Below are 25826 nucleotides of genomic sequence, written 5' to 3' on the forward strand. Positions count from 1 at the left end.
TTAAGCCAGGCTCTGCTGCATTCTTAGTCAACACTACAAAGGCCTCTTCTGCCAAGTAGTGTTAAAAGAAGAGAGGCTCCCCGTCAGGTTTCTGTAGTGGTCATCACGTTTGCTTTACACGCGAAAGGTCCTCGGTTCCAAACTGAGCGGAAACAGCTTTTTGCCTTGGACGTAAAACATTAATTGTTTGCATCGTCAGACGAGAGATTTAGTAATATTTTCCTTTATAGGTTTTTCAACAAGCGATCACCACGAGATTGCTGGCTGTCTTCTCTGCACAAGTTTCTGTAGTGTAATGGTTATCACGTTCACCTCACACACAAAAGGTCCCCAGTTTGAAACTGTTTTGAAACAGCTGTTGGCTTTTTCCAAAATTGTTTAAGTGGGGATCTACTGCTTTCTTCGTAAACAATACAATTGCCTTCTGCCAAGTGGATTTACCGAGCAGAGACAGTGTTTCTCTTTTGTGGGAAAACATGAAATGTTTGCAAAGTCAGGTGAGGTGTTTAATTATCTTTTCCTTAGTTCGCTCTTCTACAAGCGATCACCAGGAGATTGCTGGCAGTCATCTCTGCACGGGATTCCATAGTGTAGTGGTTGTCACGTTCGCCTCATGCGAAAGGTCCCCAGTTCGAAACTGGGTGGCAACAGCTGGTGGCTTTTTCCAAAATTGCTTAAGTAGGGATCTGTTGCTTTCTTCGTCAACACTACAAAGGCCTTCTGCCAAGCCGAGTTAAAAGAACGGTGGCTCCTAATCAAGTTTCTGTAGTGTAGTGGTCATCACGTTCGCCTAACTCCCGAAAGGTCCTCGGTTCGAAACCGAGCAGAAACAGTGTTTCTCTTTTGTGGGTAAACATGAACTGTTTGCAAAGTCAGGGGAGGGATTTAGTTATCTTTTCCTTTATTCGTTTTACAGCAAGCGATCACCAGGAGATTGCTGGCTGTGTACTTTTTGCAAGTTTCCATAGTGTTGTGGTTATCACGTTCGCCTCACACGTGAAAGGTCCCCAGTTCGAAACTGGGTGGAAACAGCTACTGGCTTTTTCCAAAATTACTTAAACCAGGCTCTGCTGCATTCTTAGTCAACACTACAAAGGCCTCTTCTGCCAAGTAGTGTTAAAAGAAGAGAGGCTCCCCGTCAGGTTTCTGTAGTGGTCCTCACGTTCGCTTTACACGCGAAAGGTCCTCGGTTTCAAACTGAGCGGAAACAGCTTTTTGCCTTGGGCGTAAAACATTAATTGTTTGCATCGTCAGAGGAGAGATTTAGTAATCTTTTCCTTTATAGGTTTTTCAACAAGCGATCACCACGAGATTGCTGGCTGTCTTCTCTGCACAAGTTTCTGTAGTGTAATGGTTATCACATTCACCTCACATACAAAAGGTCCCCAGTTTAAAACTGTGCTGAAACAGCTGTTGGCTTTTTCCAAAATTGTTTAAGTGGGGATCTACTGCTTTCTTCGTAAACAATACAATTGCCTTCTGCCAAGTGGATTTACCGAGCAGAGACAGTGTTTCTCTTTTGTGGGAAAACATGAAATGTTTGCAAAGTCAGGTGAGGTGTTTAATTATCTTTTCCTTAGTTCGCTCTTCTACAAGCGATCACCAGGAGATTGCTGGCAGTCGTCTCTGCACGGGACTCCATAGTGTAGTGGTTGTCACGTTCGCCTCATGCGAAAGGTCCCCAGTTCGAAACTGGGTGGCAACAGCTGGTGGCTTTTTCCAAAATTGCTTAAGTAGGGATCTGTTGCTTTATTCGTCAACACTACAAAGGCCTTCTGCCAAGCCGAGTTAAAAGAACGGTAGATCCTAATCAAGTTTCTGTAGTGTAGTGGTCATCACGTTCGCCTAACACGCGAAAGGTCCTCGGTTCGAAACCGAGCAGAAACAGAGTTTCTCTTTTGTGGGTAAACATGAACTGTTTGCAAAGTCAGGGGAGGGATTTAGTTATCTTTTCCTTTATTCGTTTTACAGCAAGCGATCACCAGGAGATTGCTGGCTGTGTAGTTTTTGCAAGTTTCCATAGTGTAGTGGTTATCACGTTCGCCTCACACGCGAAAGGTCCCCAGTTCGAAACTGGGTGGAAACAGGTACTGGCTATTTCCAAAATTGCTTAAGCCAGGCTCTGCTGCATTCTTAGTCAACACTACAAAGGCCTCTTCTGCCAAGTAGTGTTAAAAGAAGAGAGGCTCCCCGTCAGGTTTCTGTAGTGGTCATCACGTTTGCTTTACACGCGAAAGGTCCTCGGTTCCAAACTGAGCGGAAACAGCTGTTTGCCTAGGACGTAAAACATTAATTGTTTGCATCGTCAGACGAGAGATTTAGTAATCTTTTCCTTTATAGGTTTTTCAACAAGCGATCACCACGAGATTGCTGGCTGTCTTCTCTGCACAAGTATCTGTAGTGTAATGGTTATCACGTTCACCTCACACACAAAAGGTCCCCAGTTTGAAACTGTTTTGAAACAGCTGTTGGCTTTTTGCAAAATTGTTTAAGTAGGGATCTACTGCTTTCTTCGTAAACACTACAAATGCCTTCTGCCAAGTGGATTTACCGAGCAGAAACAGAGTTTCTCTTTTGTGGGAAAACATGAAATGTTTGCAAAGTCAGGTGAGGTGTTTAATTATCTTTTCCTTAGTTCGCTCTTCCACAAGCGATCACCAGGAGATTGCTGGCAGTCGTTTCTGCGAAGGATTCCATAGTGTAGTGGTTGTCACGTTTGCCGCATGCGAAAGGTCCCCAGTTCGAAACTTGGTGGTAACAGCTGGTGGCTTTTTCCAAAATTGCTTAAGTAGGGATCTGTTGCTTTCTTCGTCAACACTACAAAGGCCTTCTGCCAAGCCGAGTTAACAGAACGGTGGATCTTAATCAAGTTTCTGTAGTGTAGTGGTCATCACGTTTGCCTAACACGCGAAAGGCCCTCGGTTCGAAACCGAGCAGAAACAGTGTTTCTCTTTCGTGGGTAAACATGAACTGTTTGCAAAGTCAGGGGAGGGATTTAGTTATCTTTTCCTTTATTCGTTTTACAGCAAGCGATCACCAGGAGATTGCTGGCTGTGTACTTTTTGCAAGTTTCCATAGTGTAGTGGTTATCACGTTCGCCTTACACGCGAAAGGTCCCCAGTTCGAAACTGGGTGGAAACAGCTACTGGCTTTTTCCAAATTTGCTTAAGCCAGGCTCTGCTGCATTCTTAGTCAACACTACAAAGGCCTCTTCTGCCAAGTAGTGTTAAAAGAAGAGAGGCTCCCCGTCAGGTTTCTGTAGTGGTCCTCACGTTCGCTTTACACGCGAAAGGTCCTCTGTTTCAAACTGAGCGGAAACAGCTTTTTGCCTTGGACGTAAAACATTAATTGTTTGCATCGTCAGACGAGAGATTTAGTAATCTTTTCCTTTATAGGTTTTTCAACAAGCGATCACCACGAGATTGCTGGCTGTCTTCTCTGCACAAGTTTCTGTAGTGTAATGGTTATCACATTCACCTCACATACAAAAGGTCCCCAGTTTAAAACTGTGCTGAAACAGCTGTTGGCTTTTTCCAAAATTGTTTAAGTGGGGATCTACTGCTTTCTTCGTAAACAATACAATTGCCTTCTGCCAAGTGGATTTACCGAGCAGAGACAGTGTTTCTCTTTTGTGGGAAAACATGAAATGTTTGCAAAGTCAGGTGAGGTGTTTAATTATCTTTTCCTTAGTTCGCTCTTCTACAAGCGATCACCAGGAGATTGCTGGCAGTCGTCTCTGCACGGGACTCCATAGTGTAGTGGTTGTCACGTTCGCCTCATGCGAAAGGTCCCCAGTTCGAAACTGGGTGGCAACAGCTGGTGGCTTTTTCCAAAATTGCTTAAGTAGGGATCTGTTGCTTTATTCGTCAACACTACAAAGGCCTTCTGCCAAGCCGAGTTAAAAGAACGGTAGATCCTAATCAAGTTTCTGTAGTGTAGTGGTCATCACGTTCGCCTAACACGCGAAAGGTCCTCGGTTCGAAACCGAGCAGAAACAGAGTTTCTCTTTTGTGGGTAAACATGAACTGTTTGCAAAGTCAGGGGAGGGATTTAGTTATCTTTTCCTTTATTCGTTTTACAGCAAGCGATCACCAGGAGATTGCTGGCTGTGTAGTTTTTGCAAGTTTCCATAGTGTAGTGGTTATCACGTTCGCCTCACACGCGAAAGGTCCCCAGTTCGAAACTGGGTGGAAACAGGTACTGGCTATTTCCAAAATTGCTTAAGCCAGGCTCTGCTGCATTCTTAGTCAACACTACAAAGGCCTCTTCTGCCAAGTAGTGTTAAAAGAAGAGAGGCTCCCCGTCAGGTTTCTGTAGTGGTCATCACGTTTGCTTTACACGCGAAAGGTCCTCGGTTCCAAACTGAGCGGAAACAGCTGTTTGCCTAGGACGTAAAACATTAATTGTTTGCATCGTCAGACGAGAGATTTAGTAATCTTTTCCTTTATAGGTTTTTCAACAAGCGATCACCACGAGATTGCTGGCTGTCTTCTCTGCACAAGTATCTGTAGTGTAATGGTTATCACGTTCACCTCACACACAAAAGGTCCCCAGTTTGAAACTGTTTTGAAACAGCTGTTGGCTTTTTGCAAAATTGTTTAAGTAGGGATCTACTGCTTTCTTCGTAAACACTACAAATGCCTTCTGCCAAGTGGATTTACCGAGCAGAAACAGAGTTTCTCTTTTGTGGGAAAACATGAAATGTTTGCAAAGTCAGGTGAGGTGTTTAATTATCTTTTCCTTAGTTCGCTCTTCCACAAGCGATCACCAGGAGATTGCTGGCAGTCGTTTCTGCGAAGGATTCCATAGTGTAGTGGTTGTCACGTTTGCCGCATGCGAAAGGTCCCCAGTTCGAAACTTGGTGGTAACAGCTGGTGGCTTTTTCCAAAATTGCTTAAGTAGGGATCTGTTGCTTTCTTCGTCAACACTACAAAGGCCTTCTGCCAAGCCGAGTTAACAGAACGGTGGATCTTAATCAAGTTTCTGTAGTGTAGTGGTCATCACGTTCGCCTAACACGCGAAAGGCCCTCGGTTCGAAACCGAGCAGAAACAGTGTTTCTCTTTCGTGGGTAAACATGAACTGTTTGCAAAGTCAGGGGAGGGATTTAGTTATCTTTTCCTTTATTCGTTTTACAGCAAGCGATCACCAGGAGATTGCTGGCTGTGTACTTTTTGCAAGTTTCCATAGTGTAGTGGTTATCACGTTCGCCTTACACGCGAAAGGTCCCCAGTTCGAAACTGGGTGGAAACAGCTACTGGCTTTTTCCAAATTTGCTTAAGCCAGGCTCTGCTGCATTCTTAGTCAACACTACAAAGGCCTCTTCTGCCAAGTAGTGTTAAAAGAAGAGAGGCTCCCCGTCAGGTTTCTGTAGTGGTCCTCACGTTCGCTTTACACGCGAAAGGTCCTCTGTTTCAAACTGAGCGGAAACAGCTTTTTGCCTTGGACGTAAAACATTAATTGTTTGCATCGTCAGACGAGAGATTTAGTAATCTTTTCCTTTATAGGTTTTTCAACAAGCGATCACCACGAGATTGCTGGCTGTCTTCTCTGCACAAGTTTCTGTAGTGTAATGGTTATCACATTCACCTCACATACGAAAGGTCCCCAGTTTAAAACTGTGCTGAAACAGCTGTTGGCTTTTTCCAAAATTGTTTAAGTGGGGATCTACTGCTTTCTTCGTAAACAATACAATTGCCTTCTGCCAAGTGGATTTACCGAGCAGAGACAGTGTTTCTCTTTTGTGGGAAAACATGAAATGTTTGCAAAGTCAGGTGAGGTGTTTAATTATCTTTTCCTTAGTTCGCTCTTCCACAAGCGATCACCAGGAGATTGCTGGCAGTCATCTCTGCACGGGATTCCATAGTGTAGTGGTTGTCACGTTCGCCTCATGCGAAAGGTCCCCAGTTTGAAACTGGGTGGCAACAGCTGGTGGCTTTTTCCAAAATTGCTTAAGTAGGGATCTGTTGCTTTATTCGTCAACACTACAAAGGCCTTCTGCCAAGCCGAGTTAAAAGAACGGTGGATCCTAATCAAGTTTCTGTAGTGTAGTGGTCATCACGTTCGCCTAACACGCGAAAGGTCCTCGGTTCGAAACCGAGCAGAAACAGAGTTTCTCTTTTGTGGGTAAACATGAACTGTTTGCAAAGTCAGGGGAGGGATTTAGTTATCTTTTCCTTTATTCGTTTTACAGCAAGCGATCACCAGGAGATTGCTGGCTGTGTACTTTTTGCATGTGTCCATAGTGTAGTGGTTATCACGTTCGCCTCACACGCGAAAGGTCCCCAGTTCGAAACTGGGTGGAAACAGGTACTGGCTTTTTCCAAAATTGCTTAAGCCAGGCTCTGCTGCATTCTTAGTCAACACTACAAAGGCCTCTTCTGCCAAGTAGTGTTAAAAGAAGAGAGGCTCCCCGTCAGGTTTCTGTAGTGGTCATCACGTTTGCTTTACACGCGAAAGGTCCTCGGTTCCAAACTGAGCGGAAACAGCTTTTTGCCTTGGACGTAAAACATTAATTGTTTGCATCGTCAGACGAGAGATTTAGTAATCTTTTCCTTTATAGGTTTTTCAACAAGCGATCACCACGAGATTGCTGGCTGTCTTCTCTGCACAAGTTTCTGTAGTGTAATGGTTATCACGTTCACCTCACACACAAAAGGTCCCCAGTTTGAAACTGTTTTGAAACAGCTGTTGGCTTTTTCCAAAATTGTTTAAGTGGGGATCTACTGCTTTCTTCGTAAACAATACAATTGCCTTCTGCCAAGTGGATTTACCGAGCAGAGACAGTGTTTCTCTTTTGTGGGAAAACATGAAATGTTTGCAAAGTCAGGTGAGGTGTTTAATTATCTTTTCCTTAGTTCGCTCTTCTACAAGCGATCACCAGGAGATTGCTGGCAGTCATCTCTGCACGGGATTCCATAGTGTAGTGGTTGTCACGTTCGCCTCATGCGAAAGGTCCCCAGTTCGAAACTGGGTGGCAACAGCTGGTGGCTTTTTCCAAAATTGCTTAAGTAGGGATCTGTTGCTTTCTTCGTCAACACTACAAAGGCCTTCTGCCAAGCCGAGTTAAAAGAACGGTGGCTCCTAATCAAGTTTCTGTAGTGTAGTGGTCATCACGTTCGCCTAACTCGCGAAAGGTCCTCGGTTCGAAACCGAGCAGAAACAGTGTTTCTCCTTTGTGGGTAAACATGAACTGTTTGCAAAGTCAGGGGAGGGATTTAGTTATCTTTTCCTTTATTCGTTTTACAGCAAGCGATCACCAGGAGATTGCTGGCTGTGTACTTTTTGCAAGTTTCCATAGTGTTGTGGTTATCACGTTCGCCTCACACGTGAAAGGTCCCCAGTTCGAAACTGGATGGAAACAGCTACTGGCTTTTTCCAAAATTACTTAAACCAGGCTCTGCTGCATTCTTAGTCAACACTACAAAGGCCTCTTCTGCCAAGTAGTGTTAAAAGAAGAGAGGCTCCCCGTCAGGTTTCTGTAGTGGTCATCACGTTTGCTTTACACGCGAAAGGTCCTCGGTTTCAAACTGAGCGGAAACAGCTTTTTGCCTTGGACGTAAAACATTAATTGTTTGCATCGTCAGACGAGAGATTTAGTAATCTTTTCCTTTATAGGTTTTTCAACACGCGATCACCACGAGATTGCTGGCTGTTTTCTCTGCACAAGTTTCTGTAGTGTAATGGTTATCACATTCACCTCACATACGAAAGGTCCCCAGTTTAAAACTGTGCTGAAACAGCTGTTGGCTTTTTCCAAAATTGTTTAAGTGGGGATCTACTGCTTTCTTCGTAAACAATACAATTGCCTTCTGCCAAGTGGATTTACCGAGCAGAGACAGTGTTTCTCTTTTGTGGGAAAACATGAAATGTTTGCAAAGTCAGGTGAGGTGTTTAATTATCTTTTCCTTAGTTCGCTCTTCCACAAGCGATCACCAGGAGATTGCTGGCAGTCATCTCTGCACGGGATTCCATAGTGTAGTGGTTGTCACGTTCGCCTCATGCGAAAGGTCCCCAGTTCGAAACTGGGTGGCAACAGCTGGTGGCTTTTTCCAAAATTGCTTAAGTAGGGATCTGTTGCTTTATTCGTCAACACTACAAAGGCCTTCTGCCAAGCCGAGTTAAAAGAACGGTGGATCCTAATCAAGTTTCTGTAGTGTAGTGGTCATCACGTTCGCCTAACACGCGAAAGGTCCTCGGTTCGAAACCGAGCAGAAACAGAGTTTCTCTTTTGTGGGTAAACATGAACTGTTTGCAAAGTCAGGGGAGGGATTTAGTTATCTTTTCCTTTATTCGTTTTACAGCAAGCGATCACCAGGAGATTGCTGGCTGTGTACTTTTTGCAAGTTTCCATAGTGTTGTGGTTATCACGTTCGCCTCACACGTGAAAGGTCCCCAGTTCGAAACTGGGTGGAAACAGCTACTGGCTTTTTCCAAAATTACTTAAACCAGGCTCTGCTGCATTCTTAGTCAACACTACAAAGGCCTCTTCTGCCAAGTAGTGTTAAAAGAAGAGAGGCTCCCCGTCAGGTTTCTGTAGTGGTCATCACGTTTGCTTTACACGCGAAAGGTCCTCGGTTTCAAACTGAGCGGAAACAGCTTTTTGCCTTGGACGTAAAACATTAATTGTTTGCATCGTCAGACGAGAGATTTAGTAATCTTTTCCTTTATAGGTTTTTCAACACGCGATCACCACGAGATTGCTGGCTGTCTTCTCTGCACAAGTTTCTGTAGTGTAATGGTTATCACATTCACCTCACATACGAAAGGTCCCCAGTTTAAAACTGTGCTGAAACAGCTGTTGGCTTTTTCCAAAATTGTTTAAGTGGGGATCTACTGCTTTCTTCGTAAACAATACAATTGCCTTCTGCCAAGTGGATTTACCGAGCAGAGACAGTGTTTCTCTTTTGTGGGAAAACATGAAATGTTTGCAAAGTCAGGTGAGGTGTTTAATTATCTTTTCCTTAGTTCGCTCTTCCACAAGCGATCACCAGGAGATTGCTGGCAGTCATCTCTGCACGGGATTCCATAGTGTAGTGGTTGTCACGTTCGCCTCATGCGAAAGGTCCCCAGTTTGAAACTGGGTGGCAACAGCTGGTGGCTTTTTCCAAAATTGCTTAAGTAGGGATCTGTTGCTTTATTCGTCAACACTACAAAGGCCTTCTGCCAAGCCGAGTTAAAAGAACGGTGGATCCTAATCAAGTTTCTGTAGTGTAGTGGTCATCACGTTCGCCTAACACGCGAAAGGTCCTCGGTTCGAAACCGAGCAGAAACAGAGTTTCTCTTTTGTGGGTAAACATGAACTGTTTGCAAAGTCAGGGGAGGGATTTAGTTATCTTTTCCTTTATTCGTTTTACAGCAAGCGATCACCAGGAGATTGCTGGCTGTGTACTTTTTGCATGTGTCCATAGTGTAGTGGTTATCACGTTCGCCTCACACGCGAAAGGTCCCCAGTTCGAAACTGGGTGGAAACAGGTACTGGCTTTTTCCAAAATTGCTTAAGCCAGGCTCTGCTGCATTCTTAGTCAACACTACAAAGGCCTCTTCTGCCAAGTAGTGTTAAAAGAAGAGAGGCTCCCCGTCAGGTTTCTGTAGTGGTCATCACGTTTGCTTTACACGCGAAAGGTCCTCGGTTCCAAACTGAGCGGAAACAGCTTTTTGCCTTGGACGTAAAACATTAATTGTTTGCATCGTCAGACGAGAGATTTAGTAATCTTTTCCTTTATAGGTTTTTCAACAAGCGATCACCACGAGATTGCTGGCTGTCTTCTCTGCACAAGTTTCTGTAGTGTAATGGTTATCACGTTCACCTCACACACAAAAGGTCCCCAGTTTGAAACTGTTTTGAAACAGCTGTTGGCTTTTTCCAAAATTGTTTAAGTGGGGATCTACTGCTTTCTTCGTAAACAATACAATTGCCTTCTGCCAAGTGGATTTACCGAGCAGAGACAGTGTTTCTCTTTTGTGGGAAAACATGAAATGTTTGCAAAGTCAGGTGAGGTGTTTAATTATCTTTTCCTTAGTTCGCTCTTCTACAAGCGATCACCAGGAGATTGCTGGCAGTCATCTCTGCACGGGATTCCATAGTGTAGTGGTTGTCACGTTCGCCTCATGCGAAAGGTCCCCAGTTCGAAACTGGGTGGCAACAGCTGGTGGCTTTTTCCAAAATTGCTTAAGTAGGGATCTGTTGCTTTCTTCGTCAACACTACAAAGGCCTTCTGCCAAGCCGAGTTAAAAGAACGGTGGCTCCTAATCAAGTTTCTGTAGTGTAGTGGTCATCACGTTCGCCTAACTCGCGAAAGGTCCTCGGTTCGAAACCGAGCAGAAACAGTGTTTCTCCTTTGTGGGTAAACATGAACTGTTTGCAAAGTCAGGGGAGGGATTTAGTTATCTTTTCCTTTATTCGTTTTACAGCAAGCGATCACCAGGAGATTGCTGGCTGTGTACTTTTTGCAAGTTTCCATAGTGTTGTGGTTATCACGTTCGCCTCACACGTGAAAGGTCCCCAGTTCGAAACTGGATGGAAACAGCTACTGGCTTTTTCCAAAATTACTTAAACCAGGCTCTGCTGCATTCTTAGTCAACACTACAAAGGCCTCTTCTGCCAAGTAGTGTTAAAAGAAGAGAGGCTCCCCGTCAGGTTTCTGTAGTGGTCATCACGTTTGCTTTACACGCGAAAGGTCCTCGGTTTCAAACTGAGCGGAAACAGCTTTTTGCCTTGGACGTAAAACATTAATTGTTTGCATCGTCAGACGAGAGATTTAGTAATCTTTTCCTTTATAGGTTTTTCAACACGCGATCACCACGAGATTGCTGGCTGTTTTCTCTGCACAAGTTTCTGTAGTGTAATGGTTATCACATTCACCTCACATACGAAAGGTCCCCAGTTTAAAACTGTGCTGAAACAGCTGTTGGCTTTTTCCAAAATTGTTTAAGTGGGGATCTACTGCTTTCTTCGTAAACAATACAATTGCCTTCTGCCAAGTGGATTTACCGAGCAGAGACAGTGTTTCTCTTTTGTGGGAAAACATGAAATGTTTGCAAAGTCAGGTGAGGTGTTTAATTATCTTTTCCTTAGTTCGCTCTTCCACAAGCGATCACCAGGAGATTGCTGGCAGTCATCTCTGCACGGGATTCCATAGTGTAGTGGTTGTCACGTTCGCCTCATGCGAAAGGTCCCCAGTTCGAAACTGGGTGGCAACAGCTGGTGGCTTTTTCCAAAATTGCTTAAGTAGGGATCTGTTGCTTTATTCGTCAACACTACAAAGGCCTTCTGCCAAGCCGAGTTAAAAGAACGGTGGATCCTAATCAAGTTTCTGTAGTGTAGTGGTCATCACGTTCGCCTAACACGCGAAAGGTCCTCGGTTCGAAACCGAGCAGAAACAGAGTTTCTCTTTTGTGGGTAAACATGAACTGTTTGCAAAGTCAGGGGAGGGATTTAGTTATCTTTTCCTTTATTCGTTTTACAGCAAGCGATCACCAGGAGATTGCTGGCTGTGTACTTTTTGCAAGTTTCCATAGTGTTGTGGTTATCACGTTCGCCTCACACGTGAAAGGTCCCCAGTTCGAAACTGGGTGGAAACAGCTACTGGCTTTTTCCAAAATTACTTAAACCAGGCTCTGCTGCATTCTTAGTCAACACTACAAAGGCCTCTTCTGCCAAGTAGTGTTAAAAGAAGAGAGGCTCCCCGTCAGGTTTCTGTAGTGGTCATCACGTTTGCTTTACACGCGAAAGGTCCTCGGTTTCAAACTGAGCGGAAACAGCTTTTTGCCTTGGACGTAAAACATTAATTGTTTGCATCGTCAGACGAGAGATTTAGTAATCTTTTCCTTTATAGGTTTTTCAACACGCGATCACCACGAGATTGCTGGCTGTCTTCTCTGCACAAGTTTCTGTAGTGTAATGGTTATCACATTCACCTCACATACGAAAGGTCCCCAGTTTAAAACTGTGCTGAAACAGCTGTTGGCTTTTTCCAAAATTGTTTAAGTGGGGATCTACTGCTTTCTTCGTAAACAATACAATTGCCTTCTGCCAAGTGGATTTACCGAGCAGAGACAGTGTTTCTCTTTTGTGGGAAAACATGAAATGTTTGCAAAGTCAGGTGAGGTGTTTAATTATCTTTTCCTTAGTTCGCTCTTCCACAAGCGATCACCAGGAGATTGCTGGCAGTCATCTCTGCACGGGATTCCATAGTGTAGTGGTTGTCACGTTCGCCTCATGCGAAAGGTCCCCAGTTCGAAACTGGGTGGCAACAGCTGGTGGCTTTTTCCAAAATTGCTTAAGTAGGGATCTGTTGCTTTATTCGTCAACACTACAAAGGCCTTCTGCCAAGCTGAGTTAAAAGAACGGTAGATCCTAATCAAGTTTCTGTAGTGTAGTGGTCATCACGTTCGCCTAACACGCGAAAGGTCCTCGGTTCGAAACAGAGCAGAAACAGTGCTTCTCTTTCGTGGGTAAACTTGAACTGTTTGCAAAGTCAGGGGAGGGATTTAGTTATCTTTTCCTTTATTCGTTTTACAGCAAGCGATCACCAGGAGATTGCTGGCTGTGTACTTTTTGCAAGTTTCCATAGTGTAGTGGTTATCACGTTCGCCTCACACGCGAAAGGTCCCCAGTTCGAAACTGGGTGGAAACAGGTACTGGCTTTTTCCAAAATTGCTTAAGCCAGGCTCTGCTGCATTCTTAGTAAACTCTACAAAGGCCTCTTCTGCCAAGTAGTGTTAAAAGAAGAGAGGCTCCCCGTCAGGTTTCTGTAGTGGTCCTCACGTTCGCTTTACACGCGAAAGGTCCTCGGTTTCAAACTGAGCGGAAACAGCTTTTTGCCTTGGGCGTAAAACATTAATTGTTTGCATCGTCAGAGGAGAGATTTAGTAATCTTTTCCTTTATAGGTTTTTCAACAAGCGATCACCACGAGATTGCTGGCTGTCTTCTCTGCACAAGTTTCTGTAGTGTAATGGTTATCACATTCACCTCACATACAAAAGGTCCCCAGTTTAAAACTGTGCTGAAACAGCTGTTGGCTTTTTCCAAAATTGTTTAAGTGGGGATCTACTGCTTTCTTCGTAAACAATACAATTGCCTTCTGCCAAGTGGATTTACCGAGCAGAGACAGTGTTTCTCTTTTGTGGGAAAACATGAAATGTTTGCAAAGTCAGGTGAGGTGTTTAATTATCTTTTCCTTAGTTCGCTCTTCCACAAGCGATCACCAGGAGATTGCTGGCAGTCATCTCTGCACGGGATTCCATAGTGTAGTGGTTGTCACGTTCGCCTCATGCGAAAGGTCCCCAGTTCGAAACTGGGTGGCAACAGCTGGTGGCTTTTTCCAAAATTGCTTAAGTAGGGATCTGTTGCTTTATTCGTCAACACTACAAAGGCCTTCTGCCAAGCCGAGTTAAAAGAACGGTGGATCCTAATCAAGTTTCTGTAGTGTAGTGGTCATCACGTTCGCCTAACACGCGAAAGGTCCTCGGTTCGAAACCGAGCAGAAACAGAGTTTCTCTTTTGTGGGTAAACATGAACTGTTTGCAAAGTCAGGGGAGGGATTTAGTTATCTTTTCCTTTATTCGTTTTACAGCAAGCGATCACCAGGAGATTGCTGGCTGTGTACTTTTTGCAAGTGTCCATAGTGTAGTGGTTATCACGTTCGCCTCACACGCGAAAGGTCCCCAGTTCGAAACTGGGTGGAAACAGGTACTGGCTTTTTCCAAAATTGCTTAAGCCAGGCTCTGCTGCATTCTTAGTCAACACTACAAAGGCCTCTTCTGCCAAGTAGTGTTAAAAGAAGAGAGGCTCCCCGTCAGGTTTCTGTAGTGGTCATCACGTTTGCTTTACACGCGAAAGGTCCTCGGTTCCAAACTGAGCGGAAACAGCTTTTTGCCTTGGACGTAAAACATTAATTGTTTGCATCGTCAGACGAGAGATTTAGTAATCTTTTCCTTTATAGGTTTTTCAACACGCGATCACCACGAGATTGCTGGCTGTCTTCTCTGCACAAGTTTCTGTAGTGTAATGGTTATCACATTCACCTCACATACGAAAGGTCCCCAGTTTAAAACTGTGCTGAAACAGCTGTTGGCTTTTTCCAAAATTGTTTAAGTGGGGATCTACTGCTTTCTTCGTAAACAATACAATTGCCTTCTGCCAAGTGGATTTACCGAGCAGAGACAGTGTTTCTCTTTTGTGGGAAAACATGAAATGTTTGCAAAGTCAGGTGAGGTGTTTAATTATCTTTTCCTTAGTTCGCTCTTCCACAAGCGATCACCAGGAGATTGCTGGCAGTCATCTCTGCACGGGATTCCATAGTGTAGTGGTTGTCACGTTCGCCTCATGCGAAAGGTCCCCAGTTCGAAACTGGGTGGCAACAGCTGGTGGCTTTTTCCAAAATTGCTTAAGTAGGGATCTGTTGCTTTATTCGTCAACACTACAAAGGCCTTCTGCCAAGCCGAGTTAAAAGAACGGTAGATCCTAATCAAGTTTCTGTAGTGTAGTGGTCATCACGTTCGCCTAACACGCGAAAGGTCCTCGGTTCGAAACAGAGCAGAAACAGTGTTTCTCTTTCGTGGGTAAACTTGAACTGTTTGCAAAGTCAGGGGAGGGATTTAGTTATCTTTTCCTTTATTCGTTTTACAGCAAGCGATCACCAGGAGATTGCTGGCTGTGTACTTTTTGCAAGTTTCCATAGTGTAGTGGTTATCACGTTCGCCTCACACGCGAAAGGTCCCCAGTTCGAAACTGGGTGGAAACAGGTACTGGCTTTTTCCAAAATTGCTTAAGCCAGGCTCTGCTGCATTCTTAGTAAACACTACAAAGGCCTCTTCTGCCAAGTAGTGTTAAAAGAAGAGAGGCTCCCCGTCAGGTTTCTGTAGTGGTCCTCACGTTCGCTTTACACGCGAAAGGTCCTCGGTTTCAAACTGAGCGGAAACAGCTTTTTGCCTTGGGCGTAAAACATTAATTGTTTGCATCGTCAGAGGAGAGATTTAGTAATCTTTTCCTTTATAGGTTTTTCAACAAGCGATCACCACGAGATTGCTGGCTGTCTTCTCTGCACAAGTTTCTGTAGTGTAATGGTTATCACATTCACCTCACATACAAAAGCTCCCCAGTTTAAAACTGTGCTGAAACAGCTGTTGGCTTTTTCCAAAATTGTTTAAGTGGGGATCTACTGCTTTCTTCGTAAACAATACAATTGCCTTCTGCCAAGTGGATTTACCGAGCAGAGACAGTGTTTCTCTTTTGTGGGAAAACATGAAATGTTTGCAAAGTCAGGTGAGGTGTTTAATTATCTTTTCCTTAGTTCGCTCTTCTACAAGCGATCACCAGGAGATTGCTGGCAGTCGTCTCTGCACGGGACTCCATAGTGTAGTGGTTGTCACGTTCGCCTCATGCGAAAGGTCCCCAGTTCGAAACTGGGTGGCAACAGCTGGTGGCTTTTTCCAAAATTGCTTAAGTAGGGATCTGTTGCTTTATTCGTCAACACTACAAAGGCCTTCTGCCAAGCCGAGTTAAAAGAACGGTAGATCCTAATCAAGTTTCTGTAGTGTAGTGGTCATCACGTTCGCCTAACACGCGAAAGGTCCTCGGTTCGAAACCGAGCAGAAACAGAGTTTCTCTTTTGTGGGTAAACATGAACTGTTTGCAAAGTCAGGGGAGGGATTTAGTTATCTTTTCCTTTATTCGTTTTACAGCAAGCGATCACCAGGAGATTGCTGGCTGTGTAGTTTTTGCAAGTTTCCATAGTTTAGTGGTTATCACGTTCGCCTCACACGCGAAAGGTCCCCAGTTCGAAACTGGGTGGAAACAGGTACTGGCTTTTTCCAAAATTGCTTAAGCCAGGCTCTGCTGCATTCTTAGTCAACACTACAAAGGCCTCTTCTGCCAAGTAGTGTTAAAAGAAGAGAGGCTCCCCGTCAGGTTTCTGTAGTGGTCATCACGTTTGCTTTACACGCGAAAGGTCCTCGGTTCCAAACTGAGCGGAAACAGCTTTTTGCCTAGGACGTAAAACATTAATTGTTTGCATCGTCAGACGAGAGATTTAGTAATCTTTTCCTTTATAGGTTTTTCAACAAGCGATCACCACGAGATTGCTGGCTGTCTTCTCTGCACAAGTATCTGTAGTGTAATGGTTATCACGTTCACCTCACACACAAAAGGTCCCCAGTTTGAAACTGTTTTGAAACAGCTGTTGGCTTTTTCCAAAATTGTTTAAGTAGGGATCTACTGCTTTCTTCGTAAACACTACAAATGCCTTCTGCCAAGTGGATTTACCGAGCAGAAACAGAGTTTCTCTTTTGTGGGAAAACATGAAATGTTTGCAAAGTCAGGTGAGGTGTTTAATTATCTTTTGCTTAGTTCGCTCTTCCACAAGCGATCACCAGGAGATTGCTGGCAGTCGTTTCTGCGAAGGATTCCATAGTGTAGTGGTTGTCACGTTTGCCGCATGCGAAAGGTCCCCAGTTCGAAACTTGGTGGTAACAGCTGGTGGCTTTTTCCAAAATTGCTTAAGTAGGGATCTGTTGCTTTCTTCGTCAACACTACAAAGGCCTTCTGCCAAGCCGAGTTAACAGAACGGTGGATCTTAATCAAGTTTCTGTAGTGTAGTGGTCATCACGTTCGCCTAACACGCGAAAGGCCCTCGGTTCGAAACCGAGCAGAAACAGTGTTTCTCTTTCGTGGGTAAACATGAACTGTTTGCAAAGTCAGGGGAGGGATTTAGTTATCTTTTCCTTTATTCGTTTTACAGCAAGCGATCACCAGGAGATTGCTGGCTGTGTACTTTTTGCAAGTTTCCATAGTGTAGTGGTTATCACGTTCGCCTTACACGCGAAAGGTCCCCAGTTCGAAACTGGGTGGAAACAGCTACTGGCTTTTTCCAAATTTGCTTAAGCCAGGCTCTGCTGCATTCTTAGTCAACACTACAAAGGCCTCTTCTGCCAAGTAGTGTTAAAAGAAGAGAGGCTCCCCGTCAGGTTTCTGTAGTGGTCCTCACGTTCGCTTTACACGCGAAAGGTCCTCTGTTTCAAACTGAGCGGAAACAGCTTTTTGCCTTGGACGTAAAACATTAATTGTTTGCATCGTCAGACGAGAGATTTAGTAATCTTTTCCTTTATAGGTTTTTCAACAAGTGATCACCACGAGATTGCTGGCTGTCTTCTCTGCACAAGTTTCTGTAGTGTAATGGTTATCACATTCACCTCACATACGAAAGGTCCCCAGTTTAAAACTGTGCTGAAACAGCTGTTGGCTTTTTCCAAAATTGTTTAAGTGGGGATCTACTGCTTTCTTCGTAAACAATACAATTGCCTTCTGCCAAGTGGATTTACCGAGCAGAGACAGTGTTTCTCTTTTGTGGGAAAACATGAAATGTTTGCAAAGTCAGGTGAGGTGTTTAATTATCTTTTCCTTAGTTCGCTCTTCTACAAGCAATCACCAGGAGATTGCTGGCAGTCATCTCTGCACGGGATTCCATAGTGTAGTGGTTGTCACGTTCGCCTCATGCGAAAGGTCCCCAGTTCGAAACTGGGTGGCAACAGCTGGTGGCTTTTTCCAAAATTGCTTAAGTAGGGATCTGTTGCTTTATTCGTCAACACTACAAAGGCCTTCTGCCAAGCCGAGTTAAAAGAACGGTGGATCCTAATCAAGTTTCTGTAGTGTAGTGGTCATCATGTTCGCCTAACACGCGAATGGTCCTCGGTTCGAAACCGAGCAGAAACAGAGTTTCTCTTTTGTGGGTAAACATGAACTGTTTGCAAAGTCAGGGGAGGGATTTAGTTATCTTTTCCTTTATTCGTTTTACAGCAAGCGATCACCAGGAGATTGCTGGCTGTGTACTTTTTGCAAGTTTCCATAGTGTAGTGGTTATCACGTTCGCCTTACACGCGAAAGGTCCCCAGTTCGAAACTGGGTGGAAACAGCTACTGGCTTTTTCCAAATTTGCTTAAGCCAGGCTCTGCTGCATTCTTAGTCAACACTACAAAGGCCTCTTCTGCCAAGTAGTGTTAAAAGAAGAGAGGCTCCCCGTCAGGTTTCTGTAGTGGTCCTCACGTTCGCTTTACACGCGAAAGGTCCTCTGTTTCAAACTGAGCGGAAACAGCTTTTTGCCTTGGACGTAAAACATTAATTGTTTGCATCGTCAGACGAGAGATTTAGTAATCTTTTCCTTTATAGGTTTTTCAACAAGTGATCACCACGAGATTGCTGGCTGTCTTCTCTGCACAAGTTTCTGTAGTGTAATGGTTATCACATTCACCTCACATACGAAAGGTCCCCAGTTTAAAACTGTGCTGAAACAGCTGTTGGCTTTTTCCAAAATTGTTTAAGTGGGGATCTACTGCTTTCTTCGTAAACAATACAATTGCCTTCTGCCAAGTGGATTTACCGAGCAGAGACAGTGTTTCTCTTTTGTGGGAAAACATGAAATGTTTGCAAAGTCAGGTGAGGTGTTTAATTATCTTTTCCTTAGTTCGCTCTTCTACAAGCAATCACCAGGAGATTGCTGGCAGTCATCTCTGCACGGGATTCCATAGTGTAGTGGTTGTCACGTTCGCCTCATGCGAAAGGTCCCCAGTTCGAAACTGGGTGGCAACAGCTGGTGGCTTTTTCCAAAATTGCTTAAGTAGGGATCTGTTGCTTTATTCGTCAACACTACAAAGGCCTTCTGCCAAGCCGAGTTAAAAGAACGGTGGATCTTAATCAAGTTTCTGTAGTGTAGTGGTCATCATGTTCGCCTAACACGCGAATGGTCCTCGGTTCGAAACCGAGCAGAAACAGAGTTTCTCTTTTGTGGGTAAACATGAACTGTTTGCAAAGTCAGGGGAGGGATTTAGTTATCTTTTCCTTTATTCGTTTTACAGCAAGCGATCACCAGGAGATTGCTGGCTGTGTACTTTTTGCAAGTTTCCCTAGTGTAGTGGTTATCACGTTCGCCTCACATGCGAAAGGTCCCCAGTTCGAAACTGGGTGGATACAGCTACTGGCTTTTTCCAAAATTACTTAAACCAGGCTCTGCTGCATTCTTAGTCAACACTACAAAGGCCTCTTCTGCCAAGTAGTGTTAAAAGAAGAGAGGCTCCCCGTCAGGTTTCTGTAGTGGTCCTCACGTTCGCTTTACACGCGAAAGGTCCTCGGTTTCAAACTGAGCAGAAACAGCTTTTTGCCTAGGACGTAAAACATTAATTGTTTGCATCGTCAGACGAGAGATTTAGTAATCTTTTCCTTTATAGGTTTTTCAACAAGCGATCACCACGAGATTGCTGGCTGTCTTCTCTGCACAAGTATCTGTAGTGTAATGGTTATCACGTTCACCTCACACACAAAAGGTCCCCAGTTTGAAACTGTTTTGAAACAGCTGTTGGCTTTTTCCAAAATTGTTTAAGTAGGGATCTACTGCTTTCTTCGTAAACACTACAAATGCCTTCTGCCAAGTGGATTTACCGAGCAGAAACAGAGTTTCTCTTTTGTGGGAAAACATGAAATGTTTGCAAAGTCAGGTGAGGTGTTTAATTATCTTTTCCTTAGTTCGCTCTTCCACAAGCGATCACCAGGAGATTGCTGGCAGTCGTTTCTGCGAAGGATTCCATAGTGTAGTGGTTGTCACGTTTGCCGCATGCGAAAGGTCCCCATTTCGAAACTTGGTGGTAACAGCTGGTGGCTTTTTCCAAAATTGCTTAAGTAGGGATCTGTTGCTTTCTTCGTCAACACTACAAAGGCCTTCTGCCAAGCCGAGTTAACAGAACGGTGGATCGTAATCAAGTTTCTGTAGTGTAGTGGTCATCACGTTAGCCTAACACGCGAAAGGTCCTCGGTTCGAAACCGAGCAGAAACAGTGTTTCTCTTTCGTGGGTAAACATGAACTGTTTGCAAAGTCAGGGGAGGGATTTAGTTATCTTTTCCTTTATTCGTTTTACAGCAAGCGATCACCAGGAGATTGCTGGCTGTGTACTTTTTGCAAGTTTCCATAGTGTAGTGGTTATCACGTTCGCCTTACACGCGAAAGGTCCCCAGTTCGAAACTGGGTGGAAACAGCTACTGGCTTTTTCCAAATTTGCTTAAGCCAGGCTCTGCTGCATTCTTAGTCAACACTACAAAGGCCTCTTCTGCCAAGTAGTGTTAAAAGAAGAGAGGCTCCCCGTCAGGTTTCTGTAGTGGTCCTCACGTTCGCTTTACACGCGAAAGGTCCTCTGTTTCAAACTGAGCGGAAACAGCTTTTTGCCTTGGACGTAAAACATTAATTGTTTGCATCGTCAGACGAGAGATTTAGTAATCTTTTCCTTTATAGGTTTTTCAACAAGCGATCACCACGAGATTGCTGGCTGTCTTCTCTGCACAAGTTTCTGTATTCTATTGATTATCACATTCACCTCACATACGAAAGGTCCCCAGTTTAAAACTGTGCTGAAACAGCTGTTGGCTTTTTCCAAAATTGTTTAAGTGGGGATCTACTGCTTTCTTCGTAAACAATACAATTGCCTTCTGCCAAGTGGATTTACCGAGCAGAGACAGTGTTTCTCTTTTGTGGGAAAACATGAAATGTTTGCAAAGTCAGGTGAGGTGTTTAATTATCTTTTCCTTAGTTCGCTCTTCTACAAGCGATCACCAGGAGATTGCTGGCAGTCATCTCTGCACGGGATTCCATAGTGTAGTGGTTGTCACGTTCGCCTCATGCGAAAGGTCCCCAGTTCGAAACTGGGTGGCAACAGCTGGTGGCTTTTTCCAAAATTGCTTAAGTAGGGATCTGTTGCTTTCTTCGTCAACACTACAAAGGCCTTCTGCCAAGCCGAGTTAAAAGAACGGTGGATCCTAATCAAGTTTCTGTAGTGTAGTGGTCATCACTTTCGCCTAACACGCGAAAGGTCCTCGGTTCGAAACCGAGCAGAAACAGTGTTTCTCTTTTGTGGGTAAACATGAACTGTTTGCAAAGTCAGGGGAGGGATTTAGTTATCTTTTCCTTTATTCGTTTTACAGCAAGCGATCACCAGGAGATTGCTGGCTGTGTACCTTTTGCAAGTTTCCATAGTGTAGTGGTTATCACGTTCGCCTCACACGCGAAAGGTCCCCAGTTCGAAACTGGGTGGAAACAGCTACTGGCTTTTTCCAAAATTACTTAAACCAGGCTCTGCTGCATTCTTAGTCAACACTACAAAGGCCTCTTCTGCCAAGTAGTGTTAAAAGAAGAGAGGCTCCCCGTCAGGTTTCTGTAGTGGTCATCACGTTTGCTTTACACGCGAAAGGTCCTCGGTTTCAAACTGAGCGGAAACAGCTTTTTGCCTTGGACGTAAAACATTAATTGTTTGCATCGTCAGACGAGAGATTTAGTAATCTTTTCCTTTATAGGTTTTTCAACACGCGATCACCACGAGATTGCTGGCTGTCTTCTCTGCACAAGTTTCTGTAGTGTAATGGTTATCACATTCACCTCACATACGAAAGGTCCCCAGTTTAAAACTGTGCTGAAACAGCTGTTGGCTTTTTCCAAAATTGTTTAAGTGGAGATCTACTGCTTTCTTCGTAAACACTACAAATGCCTTCTGCCAAGTGGATTTACCGAGCAGAAACAGAGTTTCTCTTTTGTGGGAAAACATGAAATGTTTGCAAAGTCAGGTGAGGTGTTTAATTATCTTTTCCTTAGTTCGCTCTTCCACAAGCGATCACCAGGAGATTGCTGGCAGTCGTTTCTGCGAAGGATTCCATAGTGTAGTGGTTGTCACGTTTGCCGCATGCGAAAGGTCCCCAGTTCGAAACTTGGTGGTAACAGCTGGTGGCTTTTTCCAAAATTGCTTAAGTAGGGATCTGTTGCTTTCTTCGTCAACACTACAAAGGCCTTCTGCCAAGCCGAGTTAACAGAACGGTGGATCTTAATCAAGTTTCTGTAGTGTAGTGGTCATCACGTTCGCCTAACACGCGAAAGGCCCTCGGTTCGAAACCGAGCAGAAACAGTGTTTCTCTTTCGTGGGTAAACATGAACTGTTTGCAAAGTCAGGGGAGGGATTTAGTTATCTTTTCCTTTATTCGTTTTACAGCAAGCGATCACCAGGAGATTGCTGGCTGTGTACTTTTTGCAAGTTTCCATAGTGTAGTGGTTATCACGTTCGCCTTACACGCGAAAGGTCCCCAGTTCGAAACTGGGTGGAAACAGCTACTGGCTTTTTCCAAATTTGCTTAAGCCAGGCTCTGCTGCATTCTTAGTCAACACTACAAAGGCCTCTTCTGCCAAGTAGTGTTAAAAGAAGAGAGGCTCCCCGTCAGGTTTCTGTAGTGGTCCTCACGTTCGCTTTACACGCGAAAGGTCCTCTGTTTCAAACTGAGCGGAAACAGCTTTTTGCCTTGGACGTAAAACATTAATTGTTTGCATCGTCAGACGAGAGATTTAGTAATCTTTTCCTTTATAGGTTTTTCAACAAGTGATCACCACGAGATTGCTGGCTGTCTTCTCTGCACAAGTTTCTGTAGTGTAATGGTTATCACATTCACCTCACATACGAAAGGTCCCCAGTTTAAAACTGTGCTGAAACAGCTGTTGGCTTTTTCCAAAATTGTTTAAGTGGGGATCTACTGCTTTCTTCGTAAACAATACAATTGCCTTCTGCCAAGTGGATTTACCGAGCAGAGACAGTGTTTCTCTTTTGTGGGAAAACATGAAATGTTTGCAAAGTCAGGTGAGGTGTTTAATTATCTTTTCCTTAGTTCGCTCTTCTACAAGCAATCACCAGGAGATTGCTGGCAGTCATCTCTGCACGGGATTCCATAGTGTAGTGGTTGTCACGTTCGCCTCATGCGAAAGGTCCCCAGTTCGAAACTGGGTGGCAACAGCTGGTGGCTTTTTCCAAAATTGCTTAAGTAGGGATCTGTTGCTTTATTCGTCAACACTACAAAGGCCTTCTGCCAAGCCGAGTTAAAAGAACGGTGGATCCTAATCAAGTTTCTGTAGTGTAGTGGTCATCATGTTCGCCTAACACGCGAATGGTCCTCGGTTCGAAACCGAACAGAAACAGAGTTTCTCTTTTGTGGGTAAACATGAACTGTTTGCAAAGTCAGGGGAGGGATTTAGTTATCTTTTCCTTTATTCGTTTTACAGCAAGCGATCACCAGGAGATTGCTGGCTGTGTACTTTTTGCAAGTTTCCATAGTGTAGTGGTTATCACGTTCGCCTTACACGCGAAAGGTCCCCAGTTCGAAACTGGGTGGAAACAGCTACTGGCTTTTTCCAAATTTGCTTAAGCCAGGCTCTGCTGCATTCTTAGTCAACACTACAAAGGCCTCTTCTGCCAAGTAGTGTTAAAAGAAGAGAGGCTCCCCGTCAGGTTTCTGTAGTGGTCCTCACGTTCGCTTTACACGCGAAAGGTCCTCTGTTTCAAACTGAGCGGAAACAGCTTTTTGCCTTGGACGTAAAACATTAATTGTTTGCATCGTCAGACGAGAGATTTAGTAATCTTTTCCTTTATAGGTTTTTCAACAAGTGATCACCACGAGATTGCTGGCTGTCTTCTCTGCACAAGTTTCTGTAGTGTAATGGTTATCACATTCACCTCACATACGAAAGGTCCCCAGTTTAAAACTGTGCTGAAACAGCTGTTGGCTTTTTCCAAAATTGTTTAAGTGGGGATCTACTGCTTTCTTCGTAAACAATACAATTGCCTTCTGCCAAGTGGATTTACCGAGCAGAGACAGTGTTTCTCTTTTGTGGGAAAACATGAAATGTTTGCAAAGTCAGGTGAGGTGTTTAATTATCTTTTCCTTAGTTCGCTCTTCTACAAGCAATCACCAGGAGATTGCTGGCAGTCATCTCTGCACGGGATTCCATAGTGTAGTGGTTGTCACGTTCGCCTCATGCGAAAGGTCCCCAGTTCGAAACTGGGTGGCAACAGCTGGTGGCTTTTTCCAAAATTGCTTAAGTAGGGATCTGTTGCTTTATTCGTCAACACTACAAAGGCCTTCTGCCAAGCCGAGTTAAAAGAACGGTGGATCCTAACCAAGTTTCTGTAGTGTAGTGGTCATCATGTTCGCCTAACACGCGAATGGTCCTCGGTTCGAAACCGAGCAGAAACAGAGTTTCTCTTTTGTGGGTAAACATGAACTGTTTGCAAAGTCAGGGGAGGGATTTAGTTATCTTTTCCTTTATTCGTTTTACAGCAAGCGATCACCAGGAGATTGCTGGCTGTGTACTTTTTGCAAGTTTCCATAGTGTAGTGGTTATCACGTTCGCCTCACACGCGAAAGGTCCCCAGTTCGAAACTGGGTGGATACAGCTACTGGCTTTTTCCAAAATTACTTAAACCAGGCTCTGCTGCATTCTTAGTCAACACTACAAAGGCCTCTTCTGCCAAGTAGTGTTAAAAGAAGAGAGGCTCCCCGTCAGGTTTCTGTAGTGGTCCTCACGTTCGCTTTACACGCGAAAGGTCCTCGGTTTCAAACTGAGCAGAAACAGCTTTTTGCCTAGGACGTAAAACATTAATTGTTTGCATCGTCAGACGAGAGATTTAGTAATCTTTTCCTTTATAGGTTTTTCAACAAGCGATCACCACGAGATTGCTGGCTGTCTTCTCTGCACAAGTATCTGTAGTGTAATGGTTATCACGTTCACCTCACACACAAAAGGTCCCCAGTTTGAAACTGTTTTGAAACAGCTGTTGGCTTTTTCCAAAATTGTTTAAGTAGGGATCTACTGCTTTCTTCGTAAACACTACAAATGCCTTCTGCCAAGTGGATTTACCGAGCAGAAACAGAGTTTCTCTTTTGTGGGAAAACATGAAATGTTTGCAAAGTCAGGTGAGGTGTTTAATTATCTTTTCCTTAGTTCGCTCTTCCACAAGCGATCACCAGGAGATTGCTGGCAGTCGTTTCTGCGAAGGATTCCATAGTGTAGTGGTTGTCACGTTTGCCGCATGCGAAAGGTCCCCATTTCGAAACTTGGTGGTAACAGCTGGTGGCTTTTTCCAAAATTGCTTAAGTAGGGATCTGTTGCTTTCTTCGTCAACACTACAAAGGCCTTCTGCCAAGCCGAGTTAACAGAACGGTGGATCGTAATCAAGTTTCTGTAGTGTAGTGGTCATCACGTTAGCCTAACACGCGAAAGGTCCTCGGTTCGAAACCGAGCAGAAACAGTGTTTCTCTTTCGTGGGTAAACATGAACTGTTTGCAAAGTCAGGGGAGGGATTTAGTTATCTTTTCCTTTATTCGTTTTACAGCAAGCGATCACCAGGAGATTGCTGGCTGTGTACTTTTTGCAAGTTTCCATAGTGTAGTGGTTATCACGTTCGCCTTACACGCGAAAGGTCCCCAGTTCGAAACTGGGTGGAAACAGCTACTGGCTTTTTCCAAATTTGCTTAAGCCAGGCTCTGCTGCATTCTTAGTCAACACTACAAAGGCCTCTTCTGCCAAGTAGTGTTAAAAGAAGAGAGGCTCCCCGTCAGGTTTCTGTAGTGGTCCTCACGTTCGCTTTACACGCGAAAGGTCCTCTGTTTCAAACTGAGCGGAAACAGCTTTTTGCCTTGGACGTAAAACATTAATTGTTTGCATCGTCAGACGAGAGATTTAGTAATCTTTTCCTTTATAGGTTTTTCAACAAGCGATCACCACGAGATTGCTGGCTGTCTTCTCTGCACAAGTTTCTGTATTCTATTGATTATCACATTCACCTCACATACGAAAGGTCCCCAGTTTAAAACTGTGCTGAAACAGCTGTTGGCTTTTTCCAAAATTGTTTAAGTGGGGATCTACTGCTTTCTTCGTAAACAATACAATTGCCTTCTGCCAAGTGGATTTACCGAGCAGAGACAGTGTTTCTCTTTTGTGGGAAAACATGAAATGTTTGCAAAGTCAGGTGAGGTGT

General features: G+C 44.2%; 33 non-coding genes across 33 annotated transcripts; all 33 read left to right on the forward strand.

Moving 5' to 3' along the window:
• The first annotated feature begins 1814 nt into the window (after positions 1-1814).
• On the forward strand, positions 1815-1887 carry trnav-aac (transfer RNA valine (anticodon AAC)). Its single transcript has one exon. It is a non-coding gene; the product is annotated as a tRNA-Val (tRNA).
• A 126-nt stretch (positions 1888-2013) lies between these two features.
• On the forward strand, positions 2014-2086 carry trnav-cac (transfer RNA valine (anticodon CAC)). Its single transcript has one exon. It is a non-coding gene; the product is annotated as a tRNA-Val (tRNA).
• Positions 2087-2869: 783 nt separating this feature from the next.
• trnav-aac (transfer RNA valine (anticodon AAC)) lies at positions 2870-2942 on the forward strand. Its single transcript has one exon. It is a non-coding gene; the product is annotated as a tRNA-Val (tRNA).
• A 126-nt stretch (positions 2943-3068) lies between these two features.
• Positions 3069-3141, forward strand: trnav-uac (transfer RNA valine (anticodon UAC)). The gene has a single exon. It is a non-coding gene; the product is annotated as a tRNA-Val (tRNA).
• A 783-nt stretch (positions 3142-3924) lies between these two features.
• trnav-aac (transfer RNA valine (anticodon AAC)) lies at positions 3925-3997 on the forward strand. The gene has a single exon. It is a non-coding gene; the product is annotated as a tRNA-Val (tRNA).
• A 126-nt stretch (positions 3998-4123) lies between these two features.
• trnav-cac (transfer RNA valine (anticodon CAC)) lies at positions 4124-4196 on the forward strand. Its single transcript has one exon. It is a non-coding gene; the product is annotated as a tRNA-Val (tRNA).
• A 783-nt stretch (positions 4197-4979) lies between these two features.
• Positions 4980-5052, forward strand: trnav-aac (transfer RNA valine (anticodon AAC)). The gene has a single exon. It is a non-coding gene; the product is annotated as a tRNA-Val (tRNA).
• Positions 5053-5178: 126 nt separating this feature from the next.
• Positions 5179-5251, forward strand: trnav-uac (transfer RNA valine (anticodon UAC)). The gene has a single exon. It is a non-coding gene; the product is annotated as a tRNA-Val (tRNA).
• A 783-nt stretch (positions 5252-6034) lies between these two features.
• On the forward strand, positions 6035-6107 carry trnav-aac (transfer RNA valine (anticodon AAC)). The gene has a single exon. It is a non-coding gene; the product is annotated as a tRNA-Val (tRNA).
• Positions 6108-6233: 126 nt separating this feature from the next.
• Positions 6234-6306, forward strand: trnav-cac (transfer RNA valine (anticodon CAC)). The gene has a single exon. It is a non-coding gene; the product is annotated as a tRNA-Val (tRNA).
• Positions 6307-8144: 1838 nt separating this feature from the next.
• On the forward strand, positions 8145-8217 carry trnav-aac (transfer RNA valine (anticodon AAC)). Its single transcript has one exon. It is a non-coding gene; the product is annotated as a tRNA-Val (tRNA).
• Positions 8218-9199: 982 nt separating this feature from the next.
• trnav-aac (transfer RNA valine (anticodon AAC)) lies at positions 9200-9272 on the forward strand. The gene has a single exon. It is a non-coding gene; the product is annotated as a tRNA-Val (tRNA).
• Positions 9273-9398: 126 nt separating this feature from the next.
• On the forward strand, positions 9399-9471 carry trnav-cac (transfer RNA valine (anticodon CAC)). The gene has a single exon. It is a non-coding gene; the product is annotated as a tRNA-Val (tRNA).
• Positions 9472-11309: 1838 nt separating this feature from the next.
• Positions 11310-11382, forward strand: trnav-aac (transfer RNA valine (anticodon AAC)). Its single transcript has one exon. It is a non-coding gene; the product is annotated as a tRNA-Val (tRNA).
• A 1181-nt stretch (positions 11383-12563) lies between these two features.
• On the forward strand, positions 12564-12636 carry trnav-cac (transfer RNA valine (anticodon CAC)). Its single transcript has one exon. It is a non-coding gene; the product is annotated as a tRNA-Val (tRNA).
• A 783-nt stretch (positions 12637-13419) lies between these two features.
• Positions 13420-13492, forward strand: trnav-aac (transfer RNA valine (anticodon AAC)). The gene has a single exon. It is a non-coding gene; the product is annotated as a tRNA-Val (tRNA).
• Positions 13493-13618: 126 nt separating this feature from the next.
• On the forward strand, positions 13619-13691 carry trnav-cac (transfer RNA valine (anticodon CAC)). The gene has a single exon. It is a non-coding gene; the product is annotated as a tRNA-Val (tRNA).
• Positions 13692-14673: 982 nt separating this feature from the next.
• Positions 14674-14746, forward strand: trnav-cac (transfer RNA valine (anticodon CAC)). The gene has a single exon. It is a non-coding gene; the product is annotated as a tRNA-Val (tRNA).
• A 783-nt stretch (positions 14747-15529) lies between these two features.
• trnav-aac (transfer RNA valine (anticodon AAC)) lies at positions 15530-15602 on the forward strand. Its single transcript has one exon. It is a non-coding gene; the product is annotated as a tRNA-Val (tRNA).
• Positions 15603-16584: 982 nt separating this feature from the next.
• Positions 16585-16657, forward strand: trnav-aac (transfer RNA valine (anticodon AAC)). The gene has a single exon. It is a non-coding gene; the product is annotated as a tRNA-Val (tRNA).
• A 126-nt stretch (positions 16658-16783) lies between these two features.
• Positions 16784-16856, forward strand: trnav-uac (transfer RNA valine (anticodon UAC)). Its single transcript has one exon. It is a non-coding gene; the product is annotated as a tRNA-Val (tRNA).
• Positions 16857-17639: 783 nt separating this feature from the next.
• trnav-aac (transfer RNA valine (anticodon AAC)) lies at positions 17640-17712 on the forward strand. Its single transcript has one exon. It is a non-coding gene; the product is annotated as a tRNA-Val (tRNA).
• A 126-nt stretch (positions 17713-17838) lies between these two features.
• trnav-uac (transfer RNA valine (anticodon UAC)) lies at positions 17839-17911 on the forward strand. Its single transcript has one exon. It is a non-coding gene; the product is annotated as a tRNA-Val (tRNA).
• A 783-nt stretch (positions 17912-18694) lies between these two features.
• Positions 18695-18767, forward strand: trnav-aac (transfer RNA valine (anticodon AAC)). Its single transcript has one exon. It is a non-coding gene; the product is annotated as a tRNA-Val (tRNA).
• Positions 18768-19948: 1181 nt separating this feature from the next.
• trnav-uac (transfer RNA valine (anticodon UAC)) lies at positions 19949-20021 on the forward strand. Its single transcript has one exon. It is a non-coding gene; the product is annotated as a tRNA-Val (tRNA).
• A 783-nt stretch (positions 20022-20804) lies between these two features.
• trnav-aac (transfer RNA valine (anticodon AAC)) lies at positions 20805-20877 on the forward strand. Its single transcript has one exon. It is a non-coding gene; the product is annotated as a tRNA-Val (tRNA).
• Positions 20878-21003: 126 nt separating this feature from the next.
• On the forward strand, positions 21004-21076 carry trnav-cac (transfer RNA valine (anticodon CAC)). The gene has a single exon. It is a non-coding gene; the product is annotated as a tRNA-Val (tRNA).
• A 783-nt stretch (positions 21077-21859) lies between these two features.
• On the forward strand, positions 21860-21932 carry trnav-aac (transfer RNA valine (anticodon AAC)). The gene has a single exon. It is a non-coding gene; the product is annotated as a tRNA-Val (tRNA).
• A 126-nt stretch (positions 21933-22058) lies between these two features.
• Positions 22059-22131, forward strand: trnav-uac (transfer RNA valine (anticodon UAC)). Its single transcript has one exon. It is a non-coding gene; the product is annotated as a tRNA-Val (tRNA).
• A 982-nt stretch (positions 22132-23113) lies between these two features.
• Positions 23114-23186, forward strand: trnav-uac (transfer RNA valine (anticodon UAC)). The gene has a single exon. It is a non-coding gene; the product is annotated as a tRNA-Val (tRNA).
• A 783-nt stretch (positions 23187-23969) lies between these two features.
• On the forward strand, positions 23970-24042 carry trnav-aac (transfer RNA valine (anticodon AAC)). Its single transcript has one exon. It is a non-coding gene; the product is annotated as a tRNA-Val (tRNA).
• Positions 24043-24168: 126 nt separating this feature from the next.
• On the forward strand, positions 24169-24241 carry trnav-cac (transfer RNA valine (anticodon CAC)). The gene has a single exon. It is a non-coding gene; the product is annotated as a tRNA-Val (tRNA).
• A 982-nt stretch (positions 24242-25223) lies between these two features.
• On the forward strand, positions 25224-25296 carry trnav-uac (transfer RNA valine (anticodon UAC)). The gene has a single exon. It is a non-coding gene; the product is annotated as a tRNA-Val (tRNA).
• The last annotated feature ends 530 nt before the right edge of the window (positions 25297-25826 follow it).

This window comes from Garra rufa, chromosome 1 (assembly GCF_049309525.1).
Source record: "Garra rufa chromosome 1, GarRuf1.0, whole genome shotgun sequence".
NCBI classification, from domain to species: domain Eukaryota; kingdom Metazoa; phylum Chordata; class Actinopteri; order Cypriniformes; family Cyprinidae; genus Garra; species Garra rufa.